A 23,622-nucleotide genomic window follows, 5' to 3' on the forward strand; every position below is an offset into this window, starting at 1 on the left:
ATTTATGAATATATATATATGTGTGTGTGTGTGTGTGTGTGTGTGTGTATAGTCTCTACTGAAAACCCTTCAATGGTTTGGATAAAGTCCAGCCCCTTAGAACTGCCCACACAGCCCTTCATTACCTTCATCTACTCATCCCAGCTGTACCTCTTGCCATTTTCCACCAGGGACCCCAGGATCCAGACATACTAAATGATTTGCAGTTTTCCTCATTTTGGACCTTTGCAAAAGTTGTTTTTCTGCCTAGAATACCCTTATTCCTCTTTTTCCTCTTACTCCTGTTAGTTTTTCAAAACTCAGGTTCAATTTCATCTATGGGAGCTCATTCCTGTACCATACAACATGGTTAGGTTCAGTACCCTCTGGTAATTTTTTCTGTATTTGTCTGTCTCCTCTATTAGATTATAAACTCTTTAAGTCTTATATCTTATTCTTAATAGCTAGTGTAGGGTCTGGCACATGCCAGTACTACATTTATTCCAAAAAAATTTAATGAATTAATATTTTGATTATACTACTCCTTTTATAGTACTGTAAATTATTTGTTTGTATCTTTATTTCTTCAATAAATTGTGAGCTCCTTACCTTATTCATCTTTGTATTTCTCAGGTAACACAATTTCAAGTATATAGTAGATATTCTATAATACAATGATGGATGTATATTATATTACATTATATTATTGGATGAGGCTCCGCAGAAAACAGTTAAACTACAGGTATCCTATGTTGACATGGCTTTCTTTTTCTTTAGAGATGGGGTCTCACATTTTGCCCAGGCTGGTCTCCAACTCCTGGGCTTAAGCCATTCTCCCACTTTGGCCTCCCAAACTGCTGGGATTACAGGTATGAGCCACCATGCTCAGCCACTGACATGGATTTCTGAAAGTCCTAAAATGTGTTTTTAAAATGTATACTGCGGGCAGGCACCATGGCTCACGCCTATAATCCCAGCACTTTGGGAGGCCGAGGTGGGCAGATTGCCTGAGCTCAGGAGTTTGAGACCAGCCTGGCCAACATGGTGAAACCTCATCTCTATAAAAAATACAAAAAAATTAGCCAGGCATGGTGGCACATGCCCGTAGTCCCAGCTACTTGTGGGACTGTGGTGGAAGGATCACTTGAGCCCGGGAGGTTGAGGCTGCAGTGAGCTGAGATTGCACCACTGCACTCCAGCCTAGGTGACAGCGTGAGACTGTCTCCAAAACAAACAAACAAAACAAAACAAAACGCCCGCCACCACACACACACGTGCACAAATAAAATGTGTATTGTGAGTGTCATTTAAATATGTAGATACAGATCAATAATTTGGTTTATCTAATTCATAAACATTTCATTCTACAGAGAAATATGACTTGTTAAATAATATGTTCAAGTTGATTAAAACTCACACATAAAGTAATTTAACAATTGAACATATTTCCCCAACACATACCAAATCAAAACAATCTGTCTTTGTTTGTAGGATATGATTGAATTCCCGGCAGCAAATAGAATTCGCTGGCCCATTATACTAACACAAAGGCTGTTAGAATGTGAATGTCTGATGCATATTAAGCACTGACATTCAGGGGTCAGGTGGAATAGTGTTTTATAAACTCAATCAGTCTTTATTACAGCAATAACAAATAATTTCACAGAAACAATCTCCAGGCTCATGATATCACAGAAGGTGCATATAATTCAAATCTGAATAGCCATATTTGAATGATCGACTGTGTTTTCTATATAAGCTATAATGTTAGCTTTTGGCCAGGCGTGGTGGCTTATGCCTGTAATACCAGAACTTTGGGAGGCTGAGGTGGGTGGATCACGAGGTCAGGAGATCGAGACCATCCTGGCTAACACGGTGAAACCCCGTCTCTACTAAAAATACAAAAAAATTAGCCGGGTGTGGTGGCACACGCCTGTAGTCCCTACTCAGGAGGCTGAGGCAGGAGAATCACTTGAACCAGGGAGGTGGAGGTTGCAGTGAGCCAAGATCACACCACTGCACTCCAGCATGGGCAACAGAGCAAGACTCCATCTGAAAAAAAAAAAAAATTAAAACCGTAAACTTTTTTTTTTGAGACAGAATCTCACTCTGGAGCACAATGGTGCGATCTCAGCCCACTGCAACCTCTGACTCCCAGGTTCAAGCGATTCTCCTGCCTCAGCTTCCCAAGTAGCTGGGATTACAGGTGCCCGCCACCATGCTCAGCTAATTTTTGTACGTTTTAATAGAGACGGGTTTTCACCATGTTGGTCAGGCTGGTCTCGAGCTCCTGATATCAAGTGATCCACCCGCCTCAGCCTCCCGAAGTGCTGGGATTACAGGCGTAAGCCATCATGCCCCGCCATAAAATGTTAATTTTGAAAACATTGCAAGACAGTGGATTCAAGAAGCCTCATTGGAAATAATCATGTTATATACCCATTTACAGATGAAGAAACTAGGACACAGCAACACTAGGTTACTTGCTCAAGGTCAGATCGGTAAAAAGTGTCAAATTCAGGCTATTACCAACGTGTTCTGAACTTTAAATTTGGGTTATTCCCTGTGGTACCATGCTGCCTGCGTCTTTTCAAAACATGAATTTTACTGGGGAGATTATAAAGCAGTTAGCTGGGTGTCGTGGGGTGTGCTTGTAGTCTCAGTTACTCCGGAGGCTGAGGTGGGAGGATCACTTGAGCCCAGGAGTTCAAGGCTGCAGTGAGCTATGATAGTGCCACTGCACTGCAGCCTGGGTGACAGAACAAAACCCTGTCTCAAAAAATAAAAATAAACAAAGAAGGAGATGTGAACTCCATCCCACTCCTCACCCCGTATCTGCTGATCTAGAGTCTAATGACCACCTAACTTAATAAAGTCAGGTGCCAGAGTAAATGAGCAGTCCACAGATTTGGGTTTCACAGACGTTTCTTCCTGATCCCATGGACTGAATCAGGCCTCTTTTCCTCCTTTGTTGGTAATGGCACTCCTCCCAGGCATTTAGAAGCGAGCAATTGGGCCTTAAAGGAGCGAGTTGGTCTTGAAAAAAGCTGTTCTTCCTGACCTTTCAACTGGCAAAATTCATACTAGCTTTCATAGACCATAGGCTGATTTAGTGAGTACTGACCATGACAAGTTATTTCACTATTTTACACATTTTGTCTTGTTTTGTTTTATCCCTACAAAAACTCACTGAAACATGTAGCATTCTTATCACGTCATTTTACAGGTGAAGAAACACCTTAAGGGAGGTTAAGCAATTTGCTCAAGATCATGAGGTAGCAAGTATTGAATGCAGAATTTGATCCAGGGGGGAAGACTCCAGAGCCCAGGCTATTATTCTCCTGCCTTTGAACATAAAGATAGTTGAGGCCATTTTGTGCTGAACTCCCGCCTCTGCACCTTTCATCATCAGGCCCCAGCAGTTAAGATCTCTTCAAAGGTTCTGCGTGGTTTCAGACTAATTGGGTAACAAAACAAGTATCAGACGTACAATATCCATTCTGAATCTAAAATACAGTCTCTAAGATTTAAAGTGTTCATGGATTAGAAGACTGAATATTTTTGCCGATTCTCCCAAAATTGGTCTACAGATTCAGTGCAATCTCAATCAAAATTCTAGCAGACTTCTTTGTATATATGAAAAGCTGATTCTAAAATTGACTGTGATTTATAATCATCAAAACAATATTTTAAAAATTGGAGGATTCACACAACCTGATTTCAACACTTAATCTAAAGCTACAGTAACCAAGAGGATGTAGAATTGGTGAAAAAATAGGGACGTAGATAAATGAAACAAAATGGAGAATCCAGAAATAGACTCACAAATAGATGGTCAACTGACTTTTAACAAAGGAGCAAAAGTATTCGGTAGACAAAGAATACCCTTTTTAACAAATGAAGCCAAAACAATTGGACACTCAAAAGCATAAAAAATCAACCTTAATCCACATCCTGCAAGATATACAAATATCAAATTAAAATCTATCATAGGGCTGGGCGCTGTGGCTCACACCTATAATCCCAGCACTTTGGGAGGCCAAAGCGAATGTATCACTTGAGATCAGGAGTTCAAGACCAGCCTGGCTAACATGGTGAAAACCCACCTCTACTAAAAATATAAAAATTAGCCAGCTGTGGGGGCACACACCTGTAATCCCAGCTACTCGGGAGGCTGAGGCAGGAGAATAGCTCGAATCCAGGAGGCAGAGGTTACAGTGAGCCAAGATTGCACTGCTGTACTCCAGCCTGGGTGACAGAGTGAGATTTCATTTCAAAAAAACAAAAAATAAAAATAAAATAAAATAGATCATAGACCATTTAAATAAAACCATAGACCATATAGTAAGATCTAAAAATATAAAGTTTCTGGAAGAAGAAAACATAGAAGAAAATTATTGTGACCTTGAGTTACACGAAGATTTTTTAGATAGGACACACAAAAAAATATGAGCCACAACAGAAAAAAAAATCAATAAATTGGATTTAATAAAATTTTTTTAAACTTTTACTCTTTGACAAACACTATTAGGAAATTAAAAGACAATTGCCTACTGGGTACAATATCTATAAATCACATATATCTAGAATATATAAAGAATTCTCATATATCAATAATAAGAAAACAAGCAATCTGGCCAGGCACAGTGGTTTATGCCTGTAATCCCAGCACTCTAGAAGGCCAAGGCAGTGGGATTGCTTGAGCCCAGGAGTTTGAGAAAAGCCTGGGCAACATGGTGAAACCCTATCTCTACAAAAAAATACAAAAATTAGCCAGTCATGGTGGTGTGGACCTGTAGCCCCGGCTACTCAGGAGGCTGAGGTGGGAGGATCAATTGAGCCCAGGAGTTGGAGGCTCTAGTGAGCCATGATCATGCCACTGCACTCTAGCCTGGGCAACAGCACAAGACTCTGTCTCAAAAAAAAGAAAAAAAAAAAGGAAGAAAAAACAAGCAATCCAATTAAAATGGGAAAAATAATTGAATAGACCCTTCACCAAAAAAGATATATGAACAAGATATAAGCACATAAAAAGTTGTGCAACATCATTAGGCATTAAGGAAAATCAAATTAAAGCCATAATAAGATAGCACTCCATACCTATTATAATGGCAAAAAAAAAAAAAAAAAAGAAAAAGAAAAAACCCCAAAAAACATGACAATACTAAATGCTGGCCAGGATGCAGAGCAACTGGAACTCTCATGCATTGCTGGTGGGAATACAAAATGTACAGCCATTTTAGAAAATAATTTGATGCTTTCTTATAAAGTTAAACATATATATGCCGGGTGCAGTGGCTCACGCCTGTAATCCCAGCACTTTGGGAGGCCGAGGCGGGCGGATCACGAAGTCAGGAGATTGAGACCATCCTGGCTAACATGGTGAAACCCCGTCTCTACTAAATATACAAAAAATTAGCCAAGCATGGTGTCAGGCACCTGTAGTCCCAGCTACTCGGGAGGCTGAGGCAGGAGAAGGGCGAGAACCCGGGAGGCGGAGCTTGCAGTGAGCTGAGATTGCAGCCACTGCACTCCAGCCTGGGCGACAGAGTGAGACTCTGTCTCAAAACAAAACAAAAATATATTTACCTTATGAACCACCAATCCCAATTCTTAGGTATGTACCCAAGGGAAATCAAGATATGTGTTCATACAAATATCTGAACATAAATTTTTATAGCAGTACAGCTGGGTGCGGTGGCTCACACCTGTAATCCCAGAACTTTGGGAGGCAGAGGCAGGTGGAACACCTGAGGTCAGGAGTTTGAGACCAGTCTGGCAAACATAGTGAAATCCCATCTCTACTAAAAATACAAAAAGTAGCTGGATGTGGTGGTGGGCGCCTGTAACCCTAGCTACTCTGGAGGCTGAGGCAGGAGAATTACTTGAACTTGGGAGGTGAAGGTTGCAGTGAGCTGAGATAGAGCCACTGCACTCCAGCCTGGGTGACAGAGTGAGACTCCATCTCAATAAATAAATAAATAAATAAATTTTTATAGCAGCTTTATTCATAACCAACAATGACTGGAAGCAACCAAGATGTCTTTCAATAGCTGAATCGGTAAATACATCATAGTACATCCATAGAATATCACACAGCAGTAAAAGGGATGGACTAATTTTATATGCAGAAATATAGATGACTATAGGCCAGGCACGGTGGCTCGTGCCTGTAATCCCAGCACTTTGGAAGTCTGAGGCAGGTGGATCACAAAGTTGGGAGTTCAAGACCAGCCTGGCCAACATGGTGAAACGCTGTTTCTACTAAAAATACAAAAATTAGCCAGGTGTGGTGGCATGCGCCTGTATTCCCAGATACTTGGGAGGCTGAGGCAGGAGAATCACTTGAAACCAGGAGGCAGAGGTTGCAGTGAGCCTAGAACGCGCCATTGCACTCCAGCCTGGGCAACAGAGCAAGACTACATCTCAAAAATAAAAAAATTAAAAAAAAAAAAATGGATGACTATATAAAGCCTTATGCTATGTGAATAAAACCAGATGCAGAAGGCTATATATATACATATATACACACACACATATGTATATATATACACACATATGTATACATGTGTGTATATATATATATTTTGGAGACAGGGTTTGCTCTGTCACCCAGGCTGGAGTGCAGTGGCACGATCTCGGCTCACTGCAACCACCACCTCCTGGGTTCAAGCAATTCTCGTGCCTCAGCTTCCTGAGTAGCTGGGACTATAGGCATGAGCCACCATGCCCGGCTAATTTTTGTATTTTTATTAGAGATGGGGTTTCGCCATGTTGGCCAGGCTTGTCTCGAACTCCTGACCTTAGGTGATCTGCTTACCTCAGCCTCCCAAAGTGTTGGGATTACAGGCATGAGCCACTGCGCCCAGCCAGAAGGCTATATATTATATGATTGTATTTATATGACATTCTGAAAAAGATAAAACTATAGAGACCAAAAGCACATCAGTGGTTACTAGGGACTAGGGAGGGAGGGAGGGGTTATCTACAAAAGAGCACAAGGGAACTTTTGGGGATGATGGAAATATTCTGGATACATTCGTCAAGATTCCTACATTGTGCACCTAAAAAGTATTTTACTGTGCCTAGATTATAACTCAGCAAGCCTGACTATGAAAAAAGTAAATGAATAAATGCAGTCTCTAAAGCGAGGGTTTTTCAAATTAGTAAGATATAATCCATCAGTGAGTAAGTTGTGAATTCAATCTAGTGGGTTGTGACTGGCATTTTAAAAAAGTGAAATTGGCTGGCCATTGTGGGGCTCATGCCTGTAATCCCAGCACTTTGGAAGGCCAAGATAGGAGGATTGTTTCAGCCTAGGAGTGCGAAATCAGCCTAGGCAATATGTGAGACCCCAGTCTCCACAAAAAGTAGAAAAAATTTAGCCAGGTATGGTGGCACACGCCTGTGGTCCCAGCTAAATGGGAGGCTGAGGTGGGAGGATTGCTTGAGCCTGGGAGGTGGAGGTTGCAGTGAGCTGAGATCGTACCACTGCACTCCAGCCTGGGCGACAGAGAGCGATTCTGCCTCAAAATAAATGCATAAAGTGAAAATAGACTAATATAAGAAATCATTGCACACAGTAAGAGGAATATTGTCAATGAAACATTTGTTTCAGTTTCATATATATGTATATATGTACTATAATAATGTGTCACAAAAAAGAAACCGTCATTCGATCTGTTTTTAATATAGGGAATTTAATACAGGAAACTGGTTACACAAATGATAACGCTGAGAAGCCAGATAGGGGAAGGTGAGGCAACCAGAGATTAGCAACAGCAGAAACCACTAATCCTTTTCGACTAGAGGGACAAAGAGAGGAGGCAGTGTGGCTAGATCCCAGAAATGGACTCATCTAATGACAGGAGGGCCTTTCTGGCTGGAGCTGGAGCCAGGGAGGAGATTTAGCCACTGTCAGAGATGCACCGCGGGCAGAGAAAGGCAAGGAGAATCATCCTAGCTTTTCCATTCTTCCCACTCTCCAGCGTCGTGGCAGGGCCTCGTATCAGTAGGACCCAGCCAGTAATCACTTAACAACATGAGAGCCTCAGAAACACAGCCTGTTGGGATCAGCATCCCCATGACATTGCAGCAGAATAGGAAAGGATTTGAGAGCAAACAGGCCAGGGGCCGCCACAGTTGTGAAGTAATGTATATTTCTGATTGAGGTTTGGGTTCTAAAAGATTTAAAAGCCATTACCTTAGACGACAAAGCTACCCTCTCAATTTTATGTGGTTCTCTCTACATATTGAAAGAATAAAATCACACTTTTGATCATTAGGGGATAGCAAATTTTGCCCTTTTTAATGTTCTGGTGGAAGGCAGTTTGAACTGGAGAAGTCAGATGGGGAGAATAATCCACTTCTCTCAGTAGTGTTTTGTTTTGTTTTGTTTTGTTTTGTTTTGTTTTGTTTTGTTTTGTTTTGTTTTAGAGACAGGGTCTTACTCTGTTGCCCAGGCTGGAGTGCAGTGGCAGGATCACGGCTCACTGCAACCTCTTCTTGGGTTCAAGTGATCCTCCCACTTCAGCCTGTCAAGTAGCTGGGACTTGAGGCACGCACCACCATGCTCAGCTAATTTTTAAGTACTTTTTGTAGAGATGGGGTCTTGCTATGTTGCCCTCCCAAAGTGCTGGAATTATAGGTGTGAGCCACCATGCCCAGACCCTTTTTAGTTTAGGAGTAGTCTTATAAAGCTCTCTTAGTAAAGAAGTTAAAACTTCTGACAGATGCAGGTGAAATATAGGCTAGAAACAACAGAACAGGAAAGAAGTACACAAGCAGCAAATATGTAAGCAAAGGAACCAGATGCTTCTCTCCTTGACTGTGTACAAGGAAACTCATAGTACGTGCTTAAGAATTGGCAAGCTGAGTACCAAATTGCCTCTGTTGGCAGCTATATGTGTGAGAATTCTACAAAATTGCCTGGATCCACAAGGACATCAGCGACCAAAATTCATTTACACCACCGTATTTCTGACTGGTGGCTATCTGTTACTCTGGTTCCAAAACTCTGACCTTCAATTACTTTAGATTTCTGATCCCATCCCAAGAAATGGCTCCCAAAGCTCCCTCAGCCCTTTACTACCTCCTTGATTTGAGACCAAACCTAATGCTTGATCCCTTGTGCTTGGAAACATCCTAGCACCCACTTTTGGACTTCTACCCTGTACCGACGGTGCACGAACAATGTACTTCAATCTGTTCATTTTCTCTCTGGTCTCTTTCAGTCAACTTTAATACAATTCTGGCAATATCATTTTAAACTCAACTGTATAATTATCAAGAGTTATTTTTAAAGGCAATGAATTTTTGTTGGGTGAATGAGTGGATGGATGGATGGATGGATGGATGAAGGCAATGGAAGTCTCAGTTCTACTTTTCAGCCAGGCTGAGGGGAAGTCCTGAAGCCAATATCGTGGCTCTTCGTTTAAAGACCACCAGAATGCCATTGCACTGCCATCTAGTGGTAGCATAGCCACATATAGGAAAAGAAATTGCGGAAAAACAAGCCTGAATGCAAAATGAGTGAATGTCACAGCTGTTTCGCAGATTCTGGCTGCTTATAATTGCCTCTCCTCAGTTGACTATCTTTGATAGTAATACCATTTCACTTTGATTGTTTAACACATGTACGAAGAACACCAGCAGGGTTATATAAGTAGATTCCACTAGCTCAGACACCGTATGGTGGGATAGGTACTCACCGGTACAATGATGCCAAAGGTCTATGTGCCTTTTGAGACAGTCATTGGGCCCATGGTTTTCTAAAGTGTGATAACCAGCTGTTTTCAAAGGGAAGCATGATAACAATGTTATTACTTCCACACTTCAGTTTTAATTGGATGACTTCTTTTAGAGAACATACTTTGTTTCTGGACAAATGGTAGTCTTTTCCTTTATACAATCTTTTCCTGGATAAGTGATAAATTGGTAGAAACTCTTTATCTCAGAATGAAATTATGTAAAAGCAAAATAAAATAGCTGCAAATTTTAGGCAACCAGGAGTATAAAATGAGGACTTCATGTAATAATAAAACTGTATTATTAATAATAAACTGTATAATTAAGTTATCTTGGCTGAAGGGAGTTGAGATTGAGTCAGGCTGGCCTGAGAGATATGAAAACATCTCCCTAAAGGACTTTATATTTGTTTTTTTTTCCCATTATCATCTTATCTTTATCTTAAAGCCTTGGCGTTTCTGTTAGAACAAACACATCACAAAATTTTTTTTCTTGTAATACCACTTGGAAAGATAGCAGTGGTATGTCAGATTCAGACAAATTTGTATGCCCCAAGACATTTTACCACCGATACTCAGGATAGTCCATGAAAGGACCCCATGTATACCCAAATCTAGAGATCTGGCTCAGAAAAACAGCCACTATTTTCCCCAGAAATGCTAACGGCCTTTGGACCTTTGGCTCAAAGCACCACCTGCCCAGTGCTACCCAGGTAGATAAGCAGGCACAGAGGCCAGCAAACCGTAAGCTGGTGACTGTGGGCAGACCCTTCTCAGCCTCCTTAATCTTAAGAACAAAAAGTTCATCTGGAAAGCAAGGAACATCGATTTGGCACCATCTGGTCACTAAAAGAACTGCTGCCTCGGGCAAGCAGGGGCTCGGATCAACCCTACAAAGTACTGTCCTCTAACTCCCAAGTACCTGTGGTGACCGCCTCCTTCCAAAGAGCGAAGGAAGGTTCAGTTCAGAGGATGTTAAGCTTCCTTTGGCTCACACAGCAGACAAGAAATCAGACCCCTTTTACCAAGCAGGCCTGGGGCCCACAGATACCCATGGAAATTGGTATGTATTTCTGAGTCAAAAACTTCCATCCATGTGAGAGAAGATTTGAGTCAACCTCAGCTATCTTTCTTCTTTAGAACTGTCTGCCTCATACTTTGTGGATGCCTACTTTGGAAAGGTGAACCTTCGGCAAGACATTAAGCTCTCTAAGCCTCAATTTTTCTCACAGATAAAATGGGGATAGCGGTATTTACCTCAGAGGGTCATTGTGAGACAATACATGGCAAGCACTGAGTCCAGTGTATAGAACGAATATATAGAATGCATTAAGTGAGCAGAAACTGTAGTTGTTGAGTGCTTCTACACAGACAGAAATGGAAGAATAGCAGGTTCAGGAGAGGAGAAAGAAGAAACGAATACACAGTGCATGTCAACAGGATAACATATAGAGGATTTCTAAAAGCCACCTCCAAGACAAATTCAGGTCCCAGGAGGAACAGACTGTACAATCCTGAGTTACAAGAAGGATGAACAGATACATCAAAGGCGATGCATGATTTGGAGGCATAAAACTAAGCAATGTCTTCACAATACCACACATCCAGAGAAACACAAATGCAGTGTCATCTGTGGACACGGTCCTCCTGTTAGCTTCATACAAGATCAGCCCTCCATCTGCAGGTGTCATAGCTTCCTCAACAATTAGTTCCCAAGTCCTATAAAATACCCAACCAAAAAATTGTAGATCTTTCATCTTTTAGGGAAATTTTTAATTGTAAATTTAGGATTCCACCATTTATTTAAAGCAAAGTCACTAGTAGATGAGGGTGGTGGCACACGTGGGTGGTAGCAGCTACTCAGGAAGTGGAGGCGGGAGGATCACTTGAGCAGCCCAGAAGTAGGAGGCTGCAGTGAGCTATGATCACACCACACCATTCTGGCCTGGGTGACAGACCGAGACCCCATGTCTTTAAAAAAAAAAAAAAAAAAGCAAAAAGCAAAGCCACTATAATATATTAGTGTAAGGAGGGTGTGCCTGCTTCCTTACAGATGATATCACACATGTTCTTGTTTACTTATTTATTTAACTTAATTTTTTTTTAGATAGAACCTTGCCCTGTCACCCAGGTTGGAGTGTAGTGGCACAATCTCAGCTCACTGCAACCTCTGCCTCTTGGGTTCAAGTGATTCTCCTGCCTCAGCCTCCCCAGTAGCTGAGACTACAGGCACTCACCAGCATGCTTGGCTAATTTTTGTAGTTTTGGTAAAGATGTGGTTTCATCGCGTTGGCCAGGCTGGTCTCGAGCTCCTGAGCTCAAGTGATGTGCCTGCCTCGGCCTCCCAAAGTGCTGGGATTACAGACATTAGCCACTGCGTCCTGCCAATATCACACATGTTCTGAGATGAAAACCAGAATGGCTTTCTTGTCTGGGTTCCTGACTGCTCCTTAGCTTTGAGTTCTTCTAGTTTCTTCTCGCAGAGACTCATGAAGTAATCATCTGGTTCAATCCCTGCATTCTTCAAATTTTCCAGGAATTTTTCCAGTGTGTCCACTGATCTGGCTTCCGCAATCTTTCTTGTGCTCAGGTACAGTGAACTCCTAGAAATCCAGGTGCTTACAAGTGTCCACAGAGGAGATATTTCTGACATCACTAATTCTATCCAAACAAGGAAAAAACATCAGTTCTGACAACTTCTCTAGGTCCCAGAGGCTCACTTGGAATCCAGTTAACTAGGACTGGAAGCCAGTGGCTCCACTGGGTATCACAAAGGCCCCTAGTGGCATTAGTTCTGTAGAAACTGGGCTTCTACAGGCCAGGATCACCTCATAAAGGTGTGAGGGGACTGCCATCTTGTCTCACCAATCACCTGGTACCTCTTTTCTTTCCATCGCTTCTAGTCTGCGGTAAGGTCAAAGGCCCAGATACTACCCAAATATCTTCAAACCTCCCTGTCAGTTCTCAACAGAACATTTCTATTCTGTTTCAACATCCAGAATTATTATGAAATCCCAAGGCACAATAGTAGAAAGGTTAAAGGTTTCAGCCTTTACTTGAACATTTGTTATTTCCAGCTGGAGCCGTGTGTCCTCAGGACTACCTGCTTCCAACATGGTCCTCGCTGAAGGCACTGAAGGTTGGAGGGATATTGGGATCAGGCTTAAACATACAATGTTTTCTGTCTGCATCACCTTGTCTCTGTTCCAGTTAAAGGGAATCCAAATTGTCCCCAGAGCCTTTTCTGCAGATTCATCCAGCCCCCTCACTGCCACCACTGCCTCAGCACCCTGACTCCAGAGGAACTGCAGGGCTGTGAGCCGACCTCCCATGGTGCCCACTATAGCCCTGACCGTGCAGCCACTCAAAAAACACCAGGCGCCTCTAAGGTGGGAAGTAATACCCTTGGCAGTTATTTGACCCAAAGTACCGCATATTTGCTTTATTTATTTATTTATTTTTGAGACAGAGTCTCACTCTGTTGCCCAGGCTGGAGTGCAGTGGCACGATCTCGGCTCACTGCAACCTCTACGTCCCAGGTTCAAGCAATTCTCCTGCCTCAGCCTCCTGAGTAGCTGGGATTACAGGTGCCAGCCACCATGCCTGGATAATTTTTGTATTTTTTAGTAGAGACAGGGTTTCACCATGTTGGCCAGGCTGGTTTCTAACTCCTGACCTCAGGTGATCTGCCCGCTCAGCCTCCCAAAGTGCTGGGATTACAGGTGTGAGTCATCTTGCCCAGCCACATGTTTGCTTTAAATGGAATGTCTGGGGACTGTTAGACATGTGCCTAGGCATACTTCCACATTCGAATGGGTTCCAAGAGTCCTGTGGAAAAGGAACTGAACTCTCTTCATGATTGGACACATTTGATGAGCAGGTGCGGGGATGGGTGGAGGGAGGGACATGACCAGAGCTGGATAAGGCAAGTGAAAGCCCTTAGGGGAATCCTCCTGAGCTCAGAAGTCTGGAGAGTGGGCCAGACTGCATCAATCTGAGTGTTGGGAACGGTGATTCTGAGTAAAGAGTGAGGCTATTCTGGAACTACCTAGAGTAACTGTGGTAGAGATGAAAGAACTGAATAAACAGACCAAGAGACCCATTTGGGGTCCTCTTCTCTAAAAACCTGAGAGTGAGAAGTGGGTTATCGACAGCACCTGTAATGTCAACAATTCTAAGCTCCCATTGCAAAGTTCTCTTCCTCAATTATTGATGAGAATCCCTTGGGTGAACTCCAAGTATCCTATAGAATCCACTAGTTAGTGGGTCTTAAATAAGATCTCTTTCCATTCTCTTTCTAAACTTCAATAAAATCTCGATTTCAGAATATAATCATTAAAAATAAAATCAAATATTTGAAGAGGCCAGGAAACCAGAAGTGTAAAATAAGGAGTCTGTGTGACTTCAGGTGCTCTGATAAGGAAGTACTAGGCGAGTAATATTAGAGATGCAAGAGGTAGATTGGGAGAAATGCCCAGGAGGGACAAGGGGAGCAGGTTGGGCAGGAAGGCCTTCAGATTTTGGAGCTGATCTGACACCTGTGAAAGGCGAGTGGGGAAAGAAGAAAGCTTGACTAGAAAGGGACTCCGTTCTAAGAAAGTTTCACCAGACCAGTGGGAAACCCTCAAGCCAAAGCCACCCATTACAGGAGCACCCTGAACCAGCACTCACAACTATACCCAGTCCTTCACAGGAAAGCAGCCTGGGGAGCACGGTGTTGTTGCAACCTGGAAGGGGGCTGGGGAGCGGCAGCTGAGGCTCCCTGCCAACTATCTTCCCTGCATTAGGAAATCCAAGTGGTGCATTTTCATCCCTGCTCCATAGAGTTCATTCAATAATGTACTATAATCTGTAATAAGGATACTCCGGCCACATGGAGTTGAGGTTCGGCAGATCTCCCACATGCTAAGTGGCATTTCCCTTTCTGATGCCTCTCCAGAACTTTGGAGCAAGGAGAGTATTAAATGTAATCCAATCTGCTGGCTGAAGCTCTGTAGTCACTCTGCTTCATGGCCCACTAACCTTGGCCCTGTTGATCTCTGCCTTCTCCAAAAATTACCTTTTCAGGCCGGGCACAGCAGCTCACGCCCAGCACTTTGGGAGGCCGAGGCAGGTGGATCACTTGAGGTCAGGAGTTCAAAACCAGTCTGACCAACATGGTGAAACCACATCTCTACTAAAAATACAAAAAATTAGCCGGGTGTGGTAGTGCCTTCCTGTAATCCCAGCCACTTTGGAGGCTGAGGCAGGAGAATCGCTTGAACTCCAGAGGCAGAGGTTGCAGTGAGCTGAGATCGTGCCACTGCACTCCAGCCTGGGCAACAAGAGTGAAATTCCATCTTGAAAAAAAAAAATTACCTTTTCATCCCTTCAAGCCTGTTCTCAGTGCTGGCCATCTGCCATGGCCTAGCACCACCTGAAAGTCCAGGATCAGCTGCCCAGGAAGCAGCTCCCCAACAAAGTATGAACTGTGTCTGCCTCTGCCCACCTTTGGATTTCAGGTGCCTGCTTGCCCTTCCAGGGGTAATTGCTGTCTCCTTGTAACAGGTAACCACTGTTCTCAGTGTCTTATTGTCCTTCCAGTATATAAATGGCATACAATTGATATTCACCTGTTTTCTTTCTTTTTCTAGACAAATAATAATGACAACACATACTGTTCGGCGCCTTTTTTCATCTAACTACAAATCTTGGCAATCTTTCTACCATTTCATAAAGTGCCTTGCTTTTTATGGTTGAATAGTACTGTTTGTATAGATGTGCTATGATGCTTTATTCAAGCAGGCCCCTCTTGATGGACTCCTACAAATTAAAAGTTGTTACAAATCTGTGACTATCACAAACAATGCTATAATGAACTGCCTTGTACTTTTATTTTCTTTCTTTCTTTTTTTTCTTTCTTTTTTTTTTTTTTTTTGAGACAGTCTCACTCTGTTACCCAGGCTGGAGTGCAGTTGCAGTGTACAATCTTAGCTCACTGCAGCCTCCGCCTCCCAGGTTCAAGCAATTCTCCTGCCTCAGCCTCTCGAGTAGCTGGGATTATGGGCACATGCCACCATGCCCGGCTAATTTTTGTATTTTTAGTAGAGATGGGGTTTCACCATGTTGGCCAGGCTGGTCTTGAACTCCTGACCTCAGGTGATCCACCTGCCTCGTTCTCTCAAAGTGTCGGGATTGCAGGTGTGAGCCACTGTGCCCAGTCTTTTTTCTTTTGAGACAAGGTCTCACTCTGTGGAGTACAGTGGCACAATCACAGCTGACTGCAGCCTCAACCTCCCTGGCTCAAGTGATCCTCCCACCTCAATCTCCTAAGTAACTGGGGCCACAGGCGTGCACCACCTCGCCTGGCTAATTTTTTTTTGTAGAGACTATGTTGCCCAGGCTGGTCTTAAACTCCTGGGCTCGAGCAATCCTCCAGCCTCAGCCTTCCAAAGTACTGGGATTACAGGGATGAGCCAGCATACCCAACCTGTATGTCATTTTCAACATGTGTGAATTGCTAAAGATAATCAAAGACAGACATTAAAGTAATGAAAACAGATTTTATTCAGTAACTACTGACAGTAGCTGAAAGAGGTGAGCACCATTCCGATTTATCCAGAGGTAACTGAGCAATTTAATAAAAGAATAACGGAGAAGGGAAGGGGAATAAATGGGGGCTCAGATACAGTCAGGGAAGTGAAAAATGACAAAAAGTGGGTAAGAAGTTGGGTCAACCTGTCACAGTGGCTCACACCTGTAATCCCAGAACTTTGGGAAGCCAAGGCAGATGGATCACTTGAGCTCAGGAGTTTGAGACCAGCCTGGCCAACATGGTGAAACTCCATCTACAAAAACTACAAAAATTAGCTGGGCCTGGTGGTGCACACCTGTAGTCCCAGCTACTTGGGAGGCTGAGGCAAGAGGATCACTTGAGCCAGATTGTTTGAGGAGGTCGAGGCTGCAGTGAGCTGTGATCATGCCATTGCGCCTCAAATCTGGGCAATAGAGTGACACTCTAAAAAAAAAAAAAAGATGGGTGAGTGTAAATGTGATTAGGCCAGCTATGTCTACTAGCTGGCTTTTTTTTTTTTTTTTTTTGAGACAGAGTATCTCTTTGTCATCCAGGCTGGAGTGCAGTGGCATGATCTTGGCTCACTGCAACCCCTGCCTCCCAGGTTCAAGCAATTCTCCTGCCTCAGCCTCCCGAGTAGCTGGGACTACAGGCATACAACACCACGCCTGGCCAATTTTTGTATTTTTAGTAGACATGGGGTTTCATCATGTTGGCCAGGCTGGTCTTGAACTCCTGGCCTCAAGTAATCCACTTACCTCAGTCTCCCAAAATGCTGGGATCACAGGCATAAGCCACCACGCCTGGCCTACCAGCTGGCAATTATTGAAGTTAGGACTCTCCTACAGACTGAGAGACAGGTCCTATCCTTCCTGGTGGTTACATTTCAAAGGAATGGCTTTCAGGTCCCTGAGAATGACATGCCTAGTTTATATGAGATATGTATATATACCGCCGGTATCCATGGGGGATTGATTCCAGGACCCCCAAAGATACTAAAATTCCCAGATGCACCAATCCTTGATATAAAATAGTGTAGTATTTGCATATAACTTACATGTGTCCTCTCGTATACTTTAAATAATCTTTGATTACTTATAATATCTAATATAATATAAAGCTATATAAATAATTGTTATTCTGTATTGTTTAGGGAATGCTGACAAGAAAAAAGTCCGTACATGTTCAGTACAATGCAATTTTTTTCCAAGTATTTTTGATCCACAGTTGATTGAATCCAACAGATACAAAACACTGGCTCTATAACCCAAAGTGACGGAGAAAGGATTTACAAATGTAAGCTTCTTTCAACTAAATTCTGTAAGAAAGAAGGAGTCAGGGCCTATTGTCAGGTGTTGGCTAGAACAAACTGAGCTTGAGCTTTCACAGACAGGAACTCAAAGGGAGCGAGTTTGTCCCAGGATGCAGCTTTAGGCAGCCAGAAGCCACGCTGGAGTTGGCCAGGTCTCTTAGAGCTCATGTTCTGCCAAGAGTTATTTTGTAGTTCTCAGAATGTAGCCGCAAGATAAATATCATAAGTTCAGTCGCTGGGTCAAATTGCCCTCCTTAGAGAGGACATCAATTTATGTTCCTACCCAGAATGTATAAAAATGCCTGTTTCTGTGGGGTGTGGTGGCTGACGCCTGAAATTCCAGCATTCTGGGAAGCCAAGGCAGGAGGATCACCTGAGATCAGGAATTTAAGACCAGCCTGGCCAACATGGTGAAACCCCATCTCTACTAAAAATACAAAAATTAGCTGGGCATGGTGGTGCACGCCTGTAATCCCAGCTACTCAGGAGGCTGAGTCAGGAGAATTGCTTGAACCTAGGAGGCGGGGGTTGCAGTGAGTGAAGATTGCATCACTGCACTCCAGCCTGGGCGACAGAGCGAGACTCCATCTCAAAAAACAAACAAACAAACAAACCAAAAAAACCTGTTTCCTCACTTCTCCTCATTCCCAGCTAATGCCAAGTGTTTTCACTTTTTATCATGATGAATATAACAGATAAAACACATTTCATTGTAGTTTCAATTTCACTTATATTATTGTCATTGAGATCTTTTCATATAATTAAGTTTATTTGTATTTTCTTTCTTTTTTTTTTTTTTTTTTTTTGAGACAGAGTCTTGCTCTGTCACCCAGGCTGGAGTGCAGTGGTGGCATGATCTCGGCTCACTGCAACCTCCACCTCCCGGGTTCTAAGGGATTCTCCTGACTCAGCCTTCTGAGCAGCTGGGATTACAGGCACGTGCCACCACGCCAGGCTAATTTTGTATTTTTAGTAGAGACAGGGTTTCACCAGGTTGGTCAGGCTGGTCTCGAACTCTTGACCTCAGGTAATCTGCCCACCTCGGCCTCCCAAAGTGTTGGGGTTACGAGCGTGAACCATCGCACTCCGCCCCACTGTAGCTTTAAACAAAGCCTTGAAATAAGGTAGTGTACATCTTCCAGCTTTGCTTTGATTTTTCAAGATTGTTTTGGTTCTTGTTGGTCTTTGGCATTTCCATAAAATTTTTAGAGTCAATGTGTCAATTGCTAAAAAAAAGTTCTATTTGAATTTTGGTTGGAATTGCATTGAATCTACAGATCGCTTTTGGAAGACTATTAATCTTAACAATATTGTGTCTTCTAATCCATGATTTTGATATAGCTCTCCATTCACTGATGTTGTATTTAATATCTCTTTCAATGTTTTATATTTTTTTAGTGTAGAGATCTTGCATAATTTTTATACATTTACATTTAAGTGATTTACATTTTTATGTGATTGTAAATGGCATTTTAAATGTTAATTTTTAATTATTTACCAGTTAGCAGAAATATAATTGAATTTTGTGTCTTGACCTTGTACTTCTGACCTTGTACTAATTCACTTAATACACCTAGTGTTCTTTGGGCATTCGTTCTGATGTTTCTGTAGAAACAGTCATGTCACCTGTGGATAAAGACAACTTTACTTCTTTTCTATTCTTTAATTTCATTGTGTTCAAGGAACATAGTAAAATTTCAATATTTTGGAAATTTTGTGAGATGTGTTTTGTGTCTTAACACATGATTCATATTGATGCATGTTCCAGATACACTTTAAAGATGTTTTTCCATTTTTTTCTGGCATCCACCCTTTCTCGGGAAAAAATTATCCGTCACTTATGTCACTGTTTTTCTTTATGTAATGTCATTCTCCAGCTGCTTTCAATATAATCTCTTTACTTCAGTTTTTGGTAGTTGCACTACGATGTGTCCAGTTATGATTTTCTTGTACTTATCTTGCTGGCATTTGTTGAGCTTCTTGATATGTAAGTAGATTATTTCCACCAAATTTGGGGAAATTTCAATAATTTTTTTCTTCAGCTCTTTTTTTGTTCCATTCTCTTTCCCTTCTCATTCTGGGACTGAAATTATACTTATGTTAGACAATGATATGGTCAGGCTTTGTGTCCCCACCCAAATCTCATTTTGAATTATAATCCCCATAATCCCCACATGTCAAGGGAGAGAGCAGGTAGAGGTAATTGGATCATGGGGGCGGTTTCCTCCATGCTGTTCTTCTGATACTGAGTTCTCACAAGTCTGATGGTTTTATAAGTGTTTGGCAGTTCATCCTGCATCATTCTCTCTCCTGCCACCTTGTGAAGAAGGTCCCTGCCTCCCCTTCACCTTCCACCATGATTGGAAGTTTCCTGAGGCCCCCCTAGCCATGCAGAACTGTGAGTCAATTACACCTCTTTGCTTTATACATTACCCAGTTTCGGGAAGTTCTGTAGAGCAGTGTGAAAATAGACTAACACAGATCATTTAAAATATCCCACACATCACTGAGGCTCTGCTCATTATTGTTCATCTTTGCTCCCCTTCATTTTCAAAATGCATAATTTCTAATGGTCCTTCTCCAAGTTCATGGACTATAGTGGTCATGAGAATGACCAAGCCTGTAGCTACGGGAAGCATAATTGACTGAGGGTCCGAGCTGCCACGCTCCGAAATTCATCACTATGTTTGTGCTGAGGACGCACTTCCCACAGGCTGCACCCACTCAAACACTGAGTATGGCAAACGTTTAAGGGCCCTTCTAATGGCTGACGTTGGCTCAAGTACTCCCCAGTGGCCTTGCTGAATTTTCCCTGGATTTCAAGACAGCCTAGGAAGCTTCCACCTAACCTTCCTTCCCTCTCCCCTTCACTCCAGGACAGACTTGGAGGTTCTCACAGCCTTCCCCAGTTCCCTTCCCCCACATTTTCTATAACAATAATTTCCCTGAATAAAAGCCTTTCATGTTTAATCCAGTCTTAGCGTTTGCTCTGAAGGGACACCTGAATAAAATAAGTTAAATCATGGGCGGATTGACAAAACATGCAGTGAGGTGAGGCTCTGGGGTTGACTCACCCACTACCTGGCAGACACACAGGTTGCTATTCTGTTGGCAAGTGGAGCAAAGAGAGCCCCTGGAAGAAGACAGCAGCTCTGTTGTGGAATATTTCACTGGTGGTGAACTGAGAAACTGTACCAGTGGAGAGCAATATTGTAAAAAGTAAGTTAACAGAGACTTTTGAGGCCAGGCACAGTGGGTCACGCTTGTAATCCCAGCACTTTGGGAGGCCAAGGCAGGTGGATCGCTTGAGGCCATGAGTTCAAGACCAGGCTGGCCAATATGGTGAAACCCCATCTCTACTAAAAATACAAAAATTAGCCAGGCATGGTGGCACACACCTGCAATCCCAGCTACTCAGGATGCTGAGGCAGAAGAATCACTTGAACCCGAAAAGTGGAGCTTTCAGTGAGCTGAGATAGGGCCACTTCACTCCAGGTTGGGCGTGAGTGAGACTCCATCTCAAACAAACAAACAAAAAAACAGAGACTTTTGAAAAATATGGGGAAACAATACCTACAAAGTCAGTGGAGTTGGCTGGTTATTGCTAAATTGCATTGACATTCTGCAGAAGGATAATGAGGGATTGACGACTATTAGCAAAAATTTAGAGACAAGCCACAGATCTTCAGTGAGAGCTTACAAAGAAGCCCTTATTTCTACAGAGGAATGGTAGGCCCAACTGAGTGACAGGCTAAAGACCTAATTGTTAGAGTTGTAGAGCTCCGAAGACATTTGAATGCTCAACCAAGGCAGGATTGTTATGTGAAGGACAGAGGACTGGTGGACAAATCTGTGATCCAGTCAGATGGGATGAAGAGGAGGGTTAGGATGAGTTCCAACTGTGGCCCCTGAGAGCAACTATGGTAACAGGGGCTGTTGTCTATCACACTAACTTCTCTCTTCTGAGTTTCCCCTCGGGAAGAAAGGCCGGCAGGAGCTATAAAGGAGTTGCTCCTCGCACTTATGTAGAAACATGACTTTGTGGAGCAGAAGTGGTCAATGGCAGCAGCCACAAGAATATACCTCTCAGATCTCCAGTTTCCGGGACTATAATTGCTCACAGGCCATAGTTACTGTGCTCTGAAATCTATTGCTGCATTTGCATCTGGAGTATGCTTGACATGAATGACGGTGGCAGGGAGCTAAGGGAAGCCTGCTCCTGGGAGACACTGGAGCCCTCTGCTGGCTGGCTTTGACTCAAGGACTCTGTTGTCTTTCCAAACCTCTCTTCTTCACTTGGGGTCAGACTTGCGTTACAATTTGATGGTTGTCCCAATCTTCTCCAGCTCTGTCTCCATTTTCTCTCGCAAGTGTTTCCACTAATAAAATCCTTGCAGTTTTGATATGAAAAAATGCTCAACATCACTAATTATCAGGGAGAGGCAAATTAAAACCACAGTGAGACACCACCTTACTCCTGCAAGAACGGCCATAATTAAAAAAAAAAAATGTTGGTATGGATGTGGTGAAAAGGGAACACTTTTACACTGCTGGTGGGAATATAAACTAGCACAACCACCATGGAAAACAGTATGGAGATTCCTTAAAGAACTAAAAGTAGATCTACCATTTGATCCAGGCCGGGCGCGGTAGCTCACACCTGTAGTCCCAGCACTTTGGGAGGCCAAGGCAGGTAGATCACTTGAGATCAGGAGTTTGAGACCAGCCTGGCCAACATGGTGAAACCCTGTCTCTACTAAAAATACAAAAATTAGCCAGGTGTGGTTGTGGGCACTTGTAGTTTCAGCTACTTGGGAGGCTGAGGTAGGAGAATTGCTGGAACCCAGAGGGCAGAGGTTGCAGTGAGCTGAGATCATACCACTGCACTTCAGCCTGGATGACAGAGCGAGACTGTTAAAAAAAAAAAAAAAAAAGAATTACCATTTGATCCAGCAATCCCACTACTGGGTACCTACCCAGAGGAAAAGAAGTCATTAGATGAAAAAGACACTTGCAGATGCATGTTTATAGCAGCACAATTCGCAATTGCAAAAATATGGAACCAGCCTAAGTGTCCATCAACCAACAAGTGGATAAAATGTGGTATATATACACTGTGAAGTACTACTCAGCCGTAAAAAGGAATAAAATAATGACATTTGCAGCAACCTGGATGGAGTTGGAGACCATTATTTGGAGACCATTATTCTAAGTGAAGTAACTCAGGAACGGAAAAACAAATATTGTATGTTCTCACTTATAAGTAGGAGCTAAACTATGAGGACACAAATGCATAAGAATTATATAATGGACTTTGGAGGCTTGGTAGGAAGGGAGGGAGGGGGTGAAGGATAAAAGACTGTACATTGGTACAGTGTATGTGCTTGGGTGACAGGTGCACCAAAATCTCAGAAATTACCACTATAGAACTTATCCATGTAACAAGAAAACCACCTGTTCCCCCAAAACTATTGCAATAAAAAGAAATCCTTGCATGTTTGATTCCTTCTTGATGTCTACTTCTCAGGAAACTCAGATTAAGACACTGACCCTTTCTTCTGCCATCCCCAATCACTATTAAGCCCAGCCAGTGAATGTTTTTATTTCAGAAATTGTACTTTTCAGTTATTGAATATGCATTTGGCTCTTTTTTTATAGTTTCCATTTCTCTGTTGACATTTCCCATATATTATTCAATAATTATTGTGGCACTTTTCATCAGTACTCTAAGGGAGGAAAAACAGCCCAATTTATTATCTAGACAAGCAAACGTTTTATCTAAAATACAACTGGAAAAGAGCAAAGATGTCAAATGTCCTTGACTTTAAGAACTTCCAGATTTAAATTTGTTCTTTAATTCTAAGGAAATACTATTAAATATAATAGTCACATCTCATCTTAATTGACCAGGAATTTATGTCACAATGTTTTAGAAAGGATACCATCTTTTCTGGGATAAAAAATTGTCAAGTTATTGTACTAAAATTATATAAGATGTCAGTTAACATTAGGGGAAGCTGGATGAAGGATAT

General features: G+C 42.5%; 1 pseudogene; it reads right to left on the reverse strand.

The window, feature by feature from the left end:
• Positions 1 to 7,938: 7,938 nt before the first annotated feature.
• Positions 7,939 to 15,121, reverse strand: LOC129528251 (nuclease EXOG, mitochondrial-like; annotated as a pseudogene).
• Between the last annotated feature and the right edge of the window lie 8,501 nt (positions 15,122 to 23,622).

This window comes from Gorilla gorilla, chromosome 17 (genome assembly GCF_029281585.2).
Source record: "Gorilla gorilla gorilla isolate KB3781 chromosome 17, NHGRI_mGorGor1-v2.1_pri, whole genome shotgun sequence".
Lineage (NCBI taxonomy): Eukaryota > Metazoa > Chordata > Mammalia > Primates > Hominidae > Gorilla > Gorilla gorilla.